Source organism: Oncorhynchus keta, chromosome 12 (assembly GCF_023373465.1).
Source record: "Oncorhynchus keta strain PuntledgeMale-10-30-2019 chromosome 12, Oket_V2, whole genome shotgun sequence".
Lineage (NCBI taxonomy): Eukaryota > Metazoa > Chordata > Actinopteri > Salmoniformes > Salmonidae > Oncorhynchus > Oncorhynchus keta.
The window spans coordinates 14,394,629-14,409,532 of NC_068432.1; the positions used below are offsets into that span (position 1 = coordinate 14,394,629).

The 14,904-nt window shown below is 42.0% G+C and overlaps 1 protein-coding gene across 1 annotated transcript in view; it reads right to left on the reverse strand.

The window, feature by feature from the left end:
• Nucleotides 1-7,487, reverse strand: part of LOC118391668 (lens fiber membrane intrinsic protein-like) — a 29,154-nt gene extending 21,667 nt beyond the window's left edge. Inside the window, exon 1 of the mRNA XM_035783178.2 lies at nt 7,386-7,487. The gene's annotated coding sequence lies outside the window, so the exon portion shown is untranslated. The remainder of the gene's footprint in view (nt 1-7,385) is intronic.
• Nucleotides 7,488-14,904: the final 7,417 nt, after the last annotated feature.

Genomic DNA, 14,904 nt, shown 5'->3' on the forward strand with positions numbered 1-14,904 from the left:
TGGAAATACATATTAAATCATTTGACCTCACTCTATATTCACTATCCTCACTTTGCATTGCATGATAACAAACCATCATGCTAGCCATGACATGTAAAAGTTGTTGAATGCAGCTGGGAAAATGTTTTTGAATCCTTTAAGTTGCTAGCCGTATTCTGCTTAAATGCTTAAATCAACTCTTTCTAATTGGATTTTGAAGCCTTCGGATGGCTAATTTGGACGGCAAGTGCTTTCAGCGTTTTCCTCAGCATTTAAGTGGTGGCTTTAATCAAAAGAGCATGCAGACGATGCTCCCCCCATCCTGCTAGACAGCGCCGTGGATGGGGAGATAAACCCTTCCACTTAACCACTTAAATGAATATATCAAGAAACTAATTTGCCATTTTAATTGCGTGATTTAAGGAGACGCTGCTTCACTCTCCCTCTTCCATTTTGGTTGATTTCCAATATGAGCGCACATTAGATTGATCTAGGAAAGACTGCAGAAATCACAACACTTAAGTCTTTTCATTTCCCCCCTAATGAAATAATTGAAATTCCTGTCACTGTCTGCACTTTAGCGGCACACATACACACACATACACACACCGGAGGCAAATGGATCGTGAAAGGTTTTTGTTTTTCCTTTTTCCCCCCGTTGCTTGTTTCCTTTTCTTTCCTCTGTCTCTATCTATTTTCGCCCTTGCAAGAGCCAAAGATTCATTCCCTCTGTCAAACCCCAAAATAGCTCAGTGCATGTCCATTTTGTCAACATTTGCTGGTCCCATTAAGTGATTGCTTGCAGAAATTACAGGGGACATTTCTCCTGATATTTTCCCCGAAACACCGCTGTGAACATTAAGGAGACATTATTGGGTCCCATTTTCTCCCGACTACAAGGTTATCCATTAGGGTGGCACACAGCCCTACATTTTTCAATTTTCTCCCTCACCAAACTTGACTTCGCACATTTTTACTGCCTCAAATTACATCAGAAAAAAAGCTATCTCGCTCCATGTTGCTCCTCTTCCTTGGGCTATTTGCCCACACTGATTCTGAAGTGTCAAAATAGGGACATCATTAGATCTAATAATGATTAATAGGTGGATGCTTTAAAGGGTAGGAAGCATGAGCTTTTACTGACCAATGTAACAACATAGTGTGGTCAAACACTTAGTTGTAGTCACAATCTGGTTACCTATACTACAAACATAGTTATGTTTTTGGGTTATTATATATTTGTTAACTTATTTCCGGATATCTTCTAAACTACCCACAATGCACTATTTCTCAACGTCATATGGAGGATCTACTCTGTACTACTGAGTTTGTATGCTAGCTTGGTAGCTAGCTCAAGCTGGCTAACGTTATCCACTAGCCATGCTAGCATGTAATTACATTCCAGACCAAGCATACTCTTCACCTACTTTGTGGCTGTGTTATCTAGTGGGAACCTGTTAGTACAACAGGCTCTGGTGACTTCTTCCCGTGGGCTCAAAACAAAAGAGAAAATCCTACCTGCTTGCTCTAAGTTGGTACTATCTCATCTCATCTTGGCTTTGTGCTAGTGCGCTAACTGATGGACATCTGGACTCTTATCTATTTGGGATTTCCCTGACCCTCCATCGGCCGGTGAAGCAACCACCTCCCCCTGGGTTTGGTAGCTAACTCAGCCTGCATGCTTTTGCAAGTTTTAGTTGTGTTATTTGGGCACGAGCTTGCTGACCATAACTGTGGTTGTTGGCTAGGCAGACTAGGCTAATAGCTAGCTGGCTAAATAGCAAACGTTAGCTGGCTGGCTAGCTTGCTGGCTAAGATAATTGCATGATTAAATAACTGGTTAGATGGCATTACGCATTTCCAAATCTTTGGTTTACTTTAACCCCCTAAGGTCAATGTCCGCACACCCGTGGAAATCTAATTAGCATTACAAAAAATCCCCGTAAAAAACTGACAGTTTAAGATAGAGATATCTGTTTTCTTTGCATTGGAGGCGTCTCAATCCACCGCAGCCGCCTGTCACACTTCTGTATCTGCAGTGAAAGGTGACAGAGCTAGAGCGGTGTTTGTCAGTCCATAAAACATCCAGAATATTGGTCTTCTCACAAAATTGTCTGTGGCCTCTAAAGGGTGTGTCCTACAAACTATTATGGAAAGGCAACAAATAAATAATTTGCCTGAACTAACCCTTTAATTAAATGTGTGTAAACTTTTGGACTGTGAATGAAAAAACCTTGAGTATAGGAGTGATCAGAGTTCAAGTGATGGCTTGATGGTTTTATTGTAGAATAAAGTAATTTCCGCTTACCCTTTGCTGCTCCCACAAGTGATCTTTTCATAAAGCTTTTAGTGAGACAATTTTGACCGACAGTCTGTATTTCTATCTCACTAAAAGCTCTATTTTAAGATCCCTTGTGAAAATGGCAGACAGTAAATGAACATTACTTTATTCTACAGTTCTTTTATGTTCAGATCCTGTGCTAAGATGGCTGTACATAAAACACTCTCCTTTCATTTACAGTTTATTACCTCTGAGTCGTTTCAAAAAAAAAAATAGCATAAGAATGTACTTTGTTTGGAACAAATGTTTTTGTCGTCTTCATACATCGTATGTCAGACACCCTTTTTCTTAAATGGTTTTACTCCATTCTACCTTTTGAATGCATAATGACCTTCCAACATCCAATATGCATACGTGGCGCCCCTTTTTTACGGAACATTCCCACAGAGTGAGCAAATGACATATTACAGTAGTAAACATCTTGATACACTGTGGGTGTGTTCCTTGGACAGACTGAATGAAGATAAATAATAAATAGAGATACATTTAAAGGGCTTAAATCTTGGATTATGGAACTAAACCAATGAGGAACAAGGTTTATGTTATGTACATATTCCTTATAGACCTGGAGTTATTTTTAATAATAATACATTTTCAAAGACTGGGAATGTGTTCATGCAACCACTTTCAGTAGTTTGGTTTCGATCAGTTTAGGCCAGGAGGATGTGTCATCTACCTAGAAATTATGTACAATTTGGAAGATCACTTGGTCAGATAAACATTTGAATATTTTTTTTTTTAACGATCAGCAAGCACATAGTTTCAATATAGTGTTCTTATTATAGCGAGCCAAAATCAATGATATGCCGAATATTTAACTACATTTGATAAAATACTCTGCACCATTATTTTGTTATTCAAAAGATGACCTTGATGTGCAGGTCACTGGGTAAGCGACCAAATAACCCAAACTGAGAGAAATTGTAAACCCAATACAGAGACTTACGCATTCAAAACAAACAAGTAAACACACAAACAAACAGGTCAAGCCTCGTCAAAGCGCTTTGGGAGAGCGCAATCGTATTGGCGGTGGAGGCAGGCTCAAAGGCCACACACGCCCCCTGTGGAGCTGACATTCTCATCGTGCCTTGCCCATTAATTCTGCCATTGTTGATGCCCCGGTCTCATGGGGTCCTATCAAGGACTCAATAACCACTGCTTATCCAAAGTCCACTGGCAATTCCCCTCTCTCTGTGTGTCTGTCTCTGGCTAACCCGGGCCAGCTGACAACACATGGGAGTACATTGCAAAAGCCCGGGCTGCAAGCCTTTCACTGGCACTATTCAAAAGGCATTATTACCTTTAATTGTAAGAGTCAAACTCAATTAAGCAAATCTGTTTTGGGGCAGATGCCACTCTCTGTATTTCCCTGTCGCTCTGCATGACCAAGCTGATCTCCGAGGCCTCCTGAAACAAGCCTCTGCATCGACCCCCGGCCGGGGGGGAGACATGTTGCTAATTGAGTTATCGCTGGTCATTTGCTCCCCTTAAGTGAGCAAGAAGAAAAAGGAGTTCGCTGCCTCCTCTGGGGAAGTGAGGAGTTTCCCAGCACCGGAAAGGGAGGGAGTGAGCACCACTTAATCCACAGGGATGGGACGAAGGAGAGAGGGGTGAGGGGATTTAGGGCAGCTCACCGGCAGCCCCGTTTCAGCAGGGCTCCAGACAGCCATGGATCACCTTTCTTTCTGCTCACACGACAGGACCCTCAGGCCCACTGCTCCTCAAGCACTCTCTAACTGTGTGAAAAAAGAGCTCCCATCTACTGTAAATTTATTGTATACGTGAAACAAAAACTTTTGTGGTTTGACATTATAGTCATGTGATTGTTAATGCTATAATGCACAACTCAATACCAATGTTCATTAGGCTTGTGTCCAAATTGTATATGGTAGCCTAAGTATTATGATTGCCTTCAATGAAAACAACCACAGAAATTGATGACAGTGATACGACTAGCAACACGTATCTTAATCACTTGTTATATAGCCGTCACTATATCCTCCCCATCACTTTATAATAGTGGCAGGCACACAACTGGCATATTGTCAGTATTCACCCCGGTGGGGATTGAGTGAATGAGAGCACCCACCCAGTTGATTTAAATGTGTGTGATATCATGCCTCTTTCACTCCCACCTTTGTTGCCGTCAGAATGGTGAGGTCGTCACGGGTCAGCAGAGACACATCCATTGACAGGGGGGCTGTTTTGTGTGTGACTCTGCCCCTACTGAGGGGATGGATGGGGTTTGATCTTCCTCAGAAGGTACAATTGTTTAAGCAGCCACGCAAACATGCCCCCCTCCCGACCCCTTCCATATTCACAACCAGAACAACCAGGAAGACCAAGACCCAGGGAAGTACAAGGGCTCATGTTGGGAGGATTACCCCTGAATTGGTGAGAGAATCTGGGGGGAAAAGCCTGACAACGCCACTCCTTCCTGCCTCCCGCCAGCACCTTTAGCTTAGCCTAAAGCCCCCTCACTCTATCCAGTCTGGCCGTTAAGCAGATGAGCAAACAGGCTAGACAAATGGTGGTGGAGGAGGGGTTAAGTGAAACAAGTGTTTTGTCACCTTCAACATGTGGGCTGAGGCTGCCTCATTTGGGGCCCACCACATGGTACATCTACAGGTAACTTCCAAAATAATGGAAACACCAACATAAAGTGTGTTAATAGAGTGTTGGGGCATCACGAGCCAGAACAGTTTCAATGCACCTTGGCATAGATTCTACAAGTGTCTGGAGCTCAATCGGAGGGATGCTGCACCATTCTTCCATGAGAAATTATATAATTTGGTGATTGTTGATGGTGGTGGAAAGCGCTGTCTCAGGCACGCACTCCAGAATCTCCCATAAGTGTTCAATTGGGTTGAGATCTGGCGACTGAGACAGCCATGGCATATATTTTACATCGGTTTCATTCTCATCAAACCATTCAGTGACTACGTGTCATGTGGATGGGGACATTGTCATCCTATCGGGGCATAGCAATGACTGCCAAAATAATGGCCTACCCAGCATTTTTATACATGACTCTAAGAAACGGCGATGGGATGTTAATTGTTTAATTAACCACACCTGTGTGGAACCAAGTGCTTTCAATATAGCCTACTTTGTATCCCTCATTTTCTCAAGTTTCCATTATTATAGTAGTTACCTGTGTATTGCCATTGAAATGTTGCATATGGCTTCAGAAAAAAAAAACACTTTCAAAATGTGAAAGGTTACCGTTATGTCTGAAAGTATTAAGCTAAATAATTACAGATGTAGTGTAATGAAACAATACAGTAAGTTACCATGTACTAATGTTTAACACATACGACATGATTAAAAACATTTCCCAAGAAAGAAAATTTAATTGAACCTTTTTTCCGTGCCAAATACATAGCATTTAATTTCAAAACTTCTATCAATGCTTTATGAAGCGGTTACAGAAGTAGCTTTTAGAGGCTCACTTTTTGTCAAGAACTGAAATGACGACTAATTCAGAGAGACCTCCATGTTGTTTTTGCAGTCCTCGAGATAAGTGGCTTGTTAGTGCCACTGCACTCTGACTTTCCCTTGTAAAACAGCTTAATCATCACCCACATTAATTAACAACTTGTTTTGCGTTAGTAAATGGAACCCACAGTTAGTGCATAATTGAGTGTGCATTTACGTTTTTTTTTTTTTTCCCCAGCCCCCCTCTCCTGGTTCCTCCTCCGTCAATCACGAAATGATGGCGGCTAAAGAACAAATGTGCCACTTTAGGGAGAATCGGGGCCAACAGTCAGCAAAGTAATTAACTAGATCATAAGGCAATCTTTTTAATTATCCCCTTCAGTGGCGATGGCAAACTCTGGACTTCCTGATTACATGCCTATTGACTCGGAATCCTATAACGAAAATGTTCAGCTCGTCGCTCAACTTCCTAATGGAGTCTAAAAGAGGAGTCATTTACAAATGTTGGGCGGCTGTATTAAAGCAGAGTGCCTGCATAGGACCTTTAAAATGTTACCGCCAATGCAATTTAGCCTGTCAAGTAGGCTTTCATGTACTTAAGCTGGGGTTACCCAAGCATCAATGCAATTAGCGAACCCACATTTTTTACCCATGTACAGTTGGTTGATTTGAAACATATTACACACCTGTTCTGCATACTCCTTTAAATCATTAGGCAATTATTTTTCTGAGGTGGGATTTATGGCTATGAAAGACATGTTATTCATGTTGGTGTTGTATTGTGGACACTGCATGGGGCTCTTTGAGCGTTTGTTTGCCGTGGACATCATGGCAGGGAAATAGGAAGTAGTGTGGCTAGTCTAAAACCCAGACGGTTTAGTTCAGATTGATTGGCAGCCTTCGCTAGACAGCATGCCAATGATCATTCCAACGCACCTATTTTGTTTTATAGTAGGGTTTCTCTGTAGCCCAGCCTTCCCAGGTTCACAATGTGTGGCTTGAGATGAGCAAAAAGCTCATTGCTTCCTTCATGTGTTGCTTTTCCTCATGAAATATGTTTAGCAGTGGAACAAAGGGGAATCCGTTGGCATGATTATAAGCGCAGAACCAGGTAGCATTTCTCCATTAATTTGGACACCATAAGGGCCTCCCGGGTGGCGCAGTGGTTAAGGGCGCTGTACCTCAGCGGCAGCGCTGTGTTAAGAAGCAGTACGGCTGGTTGGGTTGGGCATGACTTTCAACCTTTGTCTCTCCCGAGCCCGTACGGGAGTTGTAGCGATGAGACAAGATAGTAGCTACTACAACAATTGGACACCATGAAATTGGGGAGAAAAAAACTCTTACAACATTGCCACGTCGTAGGCTTTCATGTACTTAATATTACCACTTTAAGTATTGTCATTTATTAGTAATGGGCATATAGTATTCCAATAACTAGTCGTAAGTAAGTATATGTACATGTTCTCCTGTAAATATCAAAAATATCTAAGCAAACTCTAAACACAGAAAGCCATTGAATGAGCTTCCATTGGTTTTTAAACAATAAGTGCCTTCGGGCACAGTAGCAACCTGCATGAACCTCCCCTATCGTCTATTGCACTATCAAAAGCAATTAAAAACAACTTACTAGTCCATTGTGAAGCAGCTAGATGAAATGGTAAATGCAGGCAGGGCTGAAGTTTCTTGAAACCCCATCGAGACTCTCAGTGTGACTCTAAATGCAGATAATGAAGAAATGGAAAATTGAGGCCAAATTGACCCTTTCACAGCATGTTAAGTCTGTTTGTATGGGTACCTGTGGAGGCCATCCCCTTTCCCATCAATAAAATAATTTAAGAACACATTATACTTCTTTGAAAAGGCCCCATTTGTCTGACCAGGTGACTCCTAAAAGACCTGTTGGATTAGAGACACCCTGCTTCAGGTACTTTTAAAATCGACACACAATCAATGACTTAGCAAACCATTGTGTTCGAGTGAATATTAAAGAAAAACAAATAGAATATGCTGGTTGAAATGCTTTTAATTTGGATAAGAACTCGGTCAATGGACGGATAGGGGCTTGTTAATGCTGTTTGCAACAAACAATCAGACTAACTGACTACATGGTCAGGAAACAGATGCCATAATTACAAAAATATAACTTAGAAGGTTATTAAATGAAGCACAAAAGGCTGAGGTAGTTCACACATTTCTTACTGTTACACAAAAGCTAGATCAATTACACCAAATGTTCAAAATAATTATAGTCAGTTCTAAAATAGACATCCTTGATAAAGATCAGCAAAAATTCCTAAAATAAATGTAAATACTGAGCTATATTGTATGCTCAACATTTCTCAAAAAGGTAGGGGTCAAAATTGACATCCCTGTTTACAATACCTCACCCTGTGAGGATAAAGGCGCCGAGTCTCTCTAAAACGTTTGAGTTGGAGAACACATTGGGAAGGATCTTAGACCCTTCCTCCGTACGTGGCCAAAGAACTCTACTTTCATGTCATTCTACAAATGTAAACACCTGGAATTTGTCTAAATGGCATGGGCATCCATGCTTTAATCATATGACATTAAAATAACGCTCTTTGGGGTCACGCTCACTAGTTTTGGTTTTGGAGATGAAATTAGAATGCATAAGCAGATAACCCATACCTAGTATAAAATATAGTGGTGGATCTTTGATGTTATAGGGGCCTTGTTAAAGTCAACGGTGTCAAACTTCACCCATACCAGGACATTTTAGCCAAAAAACATGGTTGCCTCTGCCAGAAGGCTGAAACTTGGCCACAAGTGGATCTTCTAGGAAATCAACCCAAAGCGCACATCAAAATGTTTAATTGGTTACAAAAGTGTACATTTTGTAATGGCCATCTCAGTCACCAGACTAAAAGCCCATGGTTTAAATTGAGGAGGGCAGTCCATAAGCGCAGAAGAAGGACAAAAGGATCTGGAAGGATTATGTATGGAAGAATGGTCTAAGATCTCTCCCAATGTGTTCAAGTCATAAAACATTTTAGAAAAATGCTCAGTGCCGTTACCCTCTGAAGGTGAGGCATCTTTCTCTTAGCAAATGTATTAGTGTAAAATAGATTACATTTTTTTGTTGCATACAACACAGCGCAGGATATGAATTATTTAAGAATCCCTGGTTTATAGAGTAATCTTTGCTCATCTTTATCAAGGATTTCAATAATTTCAGACCCCACTATATAAACACAGCACTCAGGTTGAGTTTAATGAATACACAGCAAACTAGCCCAGCACACGTGAGGATGCCACAAACTACAATACATTTAAAACTAATAAAAGCTACCAATGAATGAAAAAAATGGCAGCCTTGCCCTTTAAAAGGTAAAATTACACTACAAACATTAAATATAATCTTGTTGGGATCCAAGCTGCAATACCTAGTTACAAACAATACACTTTACTTCACCAAAATGTCCAACAACAATTCACTAACGCTCAACCATCATTGGGGCCGCTACCTCTCCCTGGTCTGGCTTGCACCTAGAACACACCATGTGCTCCTCATCTATAAGAAGGGGCACGGGTGTGCTCAATCACCTCCTTACCTGGATCAATCCCAGAGCACATTCAATACAATAGCAACAATGCAAATGATGTAGACGTTCCAAAGTCATATTGTTTGTGCCGAGGCCTATCTATCTATCTATCTGACTAAAATTTGCATATTTATTCCTTAACCTGTAAGGACAATTTCAGGCAGCTTTGTTTTTGTTTACCTGCCTGCTGTCACCCTTTAAATACACAAATTATCTTAAAGCAGAGCTGCCCAAACCTCTTCTTGGAGATCTACCTTCCCGTGGGTTTTCAGTCCAACCCTAATTTAACACACCTGATTCTACTAATTAGCTGCTCAACATGACCTTAACTAGCTGAATCAGATACGCTAAATTAGGGTTGGACTGAAAACCTACAGGACAGTAGATCTCCAGGAAGAGGGTTGGGCAGTCCTGTCTTAAAGTAATCCTTGAATACATTTTCCAAAAATGTGGGCTATGTGTGCTGCTCAATATGCTTTATGGGGGTTATTGACTTGTCCTTTTTTGTTTCATTTGCAAATTTTGGAAAAGCATAGTATTTTTAGTGTATATTAGGATTGGACGTGTTATTTGCAAATATCACAAGGTAGCTCATTTTGACTATTTCCAAGCAAATACTTATCAACGACATACGGCACTTGTCATGGCACATCTCCATGTCTCCACCTGTCTGGCGTCAAGTAGAACCCTGTGTTACCTTGCCTTGTCTTCCCCGATTGGAGCTCTCGGTGGCCAAACAAAGCAGTGATTTGGCATGTTAGCGTGGGTGTTGAGGCTAATAAGACAGAGGGGCCGCCGTAATGGACAGAATCTGGGCGGAATCACAGCTAGCCTTGTCGCAGCAGGGAACCAGTAATACAACTAATTTCTCCTCTGCCTCAGTAACCGCACAGACTGAAACGGGGTCAGCAAAGGTGCAGGCAGCACCAAATGAACAGCTGTTGCCTTCACAGAGCAGAAGAAGCAACACATACCAAAGCATAGAGACAAGACAATACCCCTCCCTTTCCCTCTCCCCCTTTTTCTATATATGCAGAAGTTTGTATGTTCAAATTAAGGTCAGGACCTGTGCATATTTCTTTCATACTTCGGTAATCATTTTACAAAGCCTTCCCTACCACCCACACGGTGTTTTTGAAACACTCAATATGGGGATGTGCAATGAAATGTAGGCAGGGGTCATGGTAAATTGCTTGGCCAAGGTTCGGATTGTTTGTTGGGATGTGGAAGCAATTGGTTATTACATAGATGGCTCTCGTAGGGAAATAAGGGACAAGAGTCTACATTGGAAAGCCTTAAGGTGGCTACATGGAGCAAAAGCCATGGTGGTAAGAAGCCGTATATACACTAATGAAACAATATACAGGTAAATTTGTAGGGTTCTGAGTGAATACAGTGTCCATCTTGTTGTTTGATTGGAATGTATTACAAAGAACATGAAGATATGAATTTCTATTTTACATGGTGATTGCTACAGTATGTCATTGGAGTATTGGCAGCTGTATGCTTGAATGTGTTGTATATACAATTCTAGTGCTGTTGTACTAGAGCAGGGGTTGCCAAACTTTTTCACTCAGCTCCCCCCTGCGCTCACCACATTTATTTATATTGGCACAACCAATGTTCATGACACAGACTGTTCACACCCCTCTTGCAGGTGAAGAGAAGATGTTGCAGGTTTAAAGCTTATTTCCTGCAATTATACACATTTTGTCATGGGATGCAGATACATTTTTTCTCAGTTTAACAGCTAATTTTCTTGCTATTTTATACTTTTTCCCCATGTCTGATGTGTATTCATGTGATATTTGAGTGACTCAAGCATTACAACAAAATCTATGGGCTATAAAACCAAGCTAAAACACGTTATAAATAACTGTCTAAGGTATGCAATCACTGACATGATAAGAGAAAAACTGGTGATGCACTACCCTACTTCGAAATTGCACCTTGTGCATCTTACCATTACAACTTTCAAGAGTAAGTTTAAAGCCGGACCACACCCCACCCCCTGCCAACCCCACACTTTGGGAACCACTGTACTAGAGTATTAGTGCTTTAAAAAACGAATTCAACACTTTAACTAAAGGTATTGATCAGAATCACACTGCCAAACTTGGTGGTACGTCGCTAGCTACATCATCATACATACAATGCCTTGCAAAAGTATTAATTCCCCTTGGCGTTTTTCCTATTTGTTGCATTACAACCTGTAATTTAAATGGATTTGTATTTGTATTTCATGTAATGGACAGACACAAAATAGTCCAAATTGGTGAAGTGAAATTAAAAAAAGAACTTGTTTAATTTTTTTTTTTTAAAGAAATGGAAAAGTGGTGTGTGCATATGTATTCACCCCTTTTGCTATGAAGCCCCTAAATAAGATCTGGTGCAACCAATTACCTTCAGAAGTCACATTATTTGTGAAATAAAGTTAACCTGTGTGCAATCTAAGTGTCTCATGATCTCTCACATGATCTCAGTATATATGCATGTTCTGTTCTGTTCTGAATAGTCTGCAACACCACTAAGCAAGGGGACCACCAAGGAGGCGTCATCATGAAGACCAAGGAGCTCTCCAAACAGGTCAGGGACAAAGTTGTGGAGAAGTACAGATCACAGTTGGGTTATAAAAAAATATCAGAAACTTTGAACATCCCACGCAGCACCATTAAATGGAAAGAATATAGCACCACAACAAACCTGCTAACAGAGGGCTGCCCACCAAAACTCACAGACCAGGCAAGGAGAGGACCAGGCATTAATCGGCAAGGCAACAAAGAGACAAAGAGCTCCACAGCAGAGATTGGAGTATCTGTCTACAGGAACACTTTAAGCTGTACACTACACAGAGCTGGGCTTTGTGGAAAAGTGGCCAGAAAAAAGCCATTGCTTGAAGAAAAAAATAAGCAAACAGATTTTGTGTTCACCAAAAGGTATATGGGAGACTCCCCAAACATATTGAAGAATGTACTCTGGTCAGATGAGACTAAAATTGAGCTTTTTGGCAATCAAGGGAAACACTATGTCTGGCGCAAACCCAACACCTCTCATCACCCCGAGAACACTATCCCCACAGTGAAGCATGGTGGTGGCAGCATCATGCTGTGGGGATATTTTTCATTGGCAGGGACTGGGAAACTGGTCAGAATTTAAGGAATGATGGATGTCGCTAAATACAGGGAAATTGTTGAGGGAAACCTGTTTCAGTCCTCCAGACATTTGAGACTGGGACAGAGGTTCACCTTCCAGCAGGACAATGACCCTAAGCATACTGCTAAAGCAACTCTTGAGTGGTTTAAGGGGAACATTTAAATGTCTTGAAATGGCCTAGCCGAAGCCCAGACCTCAATACAATTGAGAATCTGTGGTATGACTTAAAGATTGCTGTATACCAGCAGAACCCATGCAACTTGAAGGTGCTGGAGCAGTTTTGCCTTGAAGAATTGGCAAAAATCCCTGTGTGTGACACACTAGGCGTAGTGGGTGCGGAGTCAGGCGCAGGAGGCAAAAGGTCCGGAATAATGCTTTTATTCCGGCACAGAGCAAATCGTACACGCCAATACCGGGCGCACATAAACGATTGGCCCAAAACCAGGACCCAACTAGTCTGGAGAAAAACACAAAATGTAACACACTACCACACAATAAACACAAAGGAAAATAAGTCCGCACAAAGAGCAGGTCGGGCCTTACCGGCTTAAATAGCCCAACTAAAAACCTAAACAAGAAACAGGTGTAACCAATGAGATAAAACCAACAGAAAAGGGATCGGTGGTAGCTAGTAGACCGGTGACAACGAGCGCTGAGCGCCGCCCGAACAGGAAGAGGAGCCACCTTCGGTAGGAGTCGTGACACTGTGGCTAGTTGTGCCAAGCTTATAGAGACACACCCAAGATACTTGCAGCTGTAATTGCTGCAAAGGTGGGTCTACAAAGTATTGACTTTGGGAGGTTGAATAGTTATGCACACTCAAGCACACTTTTGTCATATTTCTTGTTTGTTTCACAATACAAAATATTTAAAGTGGTAGGCATGTCGTGTAAATCAAATGATACAAACCCCCCAAAAATCTTTTTTAATTCCAGGTTGTAAGGCAACAAAATAGTTAAAATACCAAGGTGGGTGAATACTTTCGCAAGCCACTATAAATCCTTACAAATTATGGTAACATACCAGCATCATAACAACACATAATAAATGTTATAAGATGGCATGACATCTTGTGCATACATCTTGTACCAACTGTTATGTCATCATATAATATGTCACCTGTCATATCTGTTTCCGATGCATGCACCATGACACGATCTTGTCACTTCAGATGTTCAGTGAAATAAGATGTGTTTTCTTGTTCCTTGACATTTGGTGACATTTATAACATTGTTTATGTCTTGTTTATGTCAGTTAAAATAAAGTGTTACCAAACTATTTATGTCATAAATTTCCTGCAGCTTAAACACAAATTTATCCACTTAGGGCTGGAAAACCAGGTGAACACGACAGGAATCAATTAAAGCCTGTTCGTTCAGTCAGGATACAGCACTTAATGCTGATGCAGCGCTCTCATAGCAACCAACCACCAGTTCAGCCCGAGAGCAAGGGAGAAAGGGGGATGAAGGAGGTAGAGAGGGACTGAAATGCAAATACAATCTACACTGGTGACACATTAGGCCCTCCCCGTTAGGAGCTGTAATGTATTAAAGGCCGCAGTCGCTCCACAGTTTTCCAGTCAATGTTCTTTATTTTCTTTATTTTCCATATCGTCCCAAATCTCATCCCCCTTCCCCATTCGTTCGGATGCCGTTGGAAAGAGTCGATTTGCCGTCAATCGCCATCTCGGCCAGCGGCATTAATGCGAGCCCACAAAAGGATGACACGCCGCATTATCACCTCACTTGCTTTCAAATTAGAGGGGCGAGCAGCGCTCCGGCGCAGCTTGTGACTGGTTAACACTATCAGCTATTTGTTGGGGATTGGCCCTAATACAGCACCGTCTAAAGATTTCATCAGGCATTTGATGACGGAAATAAACCACTGCCCAGAGGGAAATTGCTCTGATTAATGGAATTAGGAGTTGGAGGGGAATCAATAAGGACAGGGCCCACTCACATGGGGGACGAGCCTAGCTACAAATCATGGCAGAGGGAGACGAGTGTGGCTGCTCCAGTCCAAGGAGCTCCGCCCAAGGCCCACGGCAGCACACGGTGGCCCACCGGCACACGGCCCCCTCGGCTCTAATAGGGTCGGGGCACCACCGTGTGCGCCTCGAAAAGCTAGGGATTAGCGCCGGGCCCCTCGCCATGGTGGCCACTAGCAGCCGGTTCCCTTCAAATGGCCGACCATATGGGTCCTTCTAGATGCGGAGCATTTCAATACAATGCAATTCATCTCCTGAGGAAAAAATATACTGTAAAGCTTTTAAAGCAGGAGACAAACAAGCATAAAAACCGTGTGCCTATTACCAAGGCATTGTACTCGCGGGGTACCGGGGCCCATCTCCACCCCTCTCTCGTCCGAGCATTCTTAGCCAGTTAAGTGCTCTCATGGTGGAGCCTTCCCCTTAATGCACCTCTGCCCCTC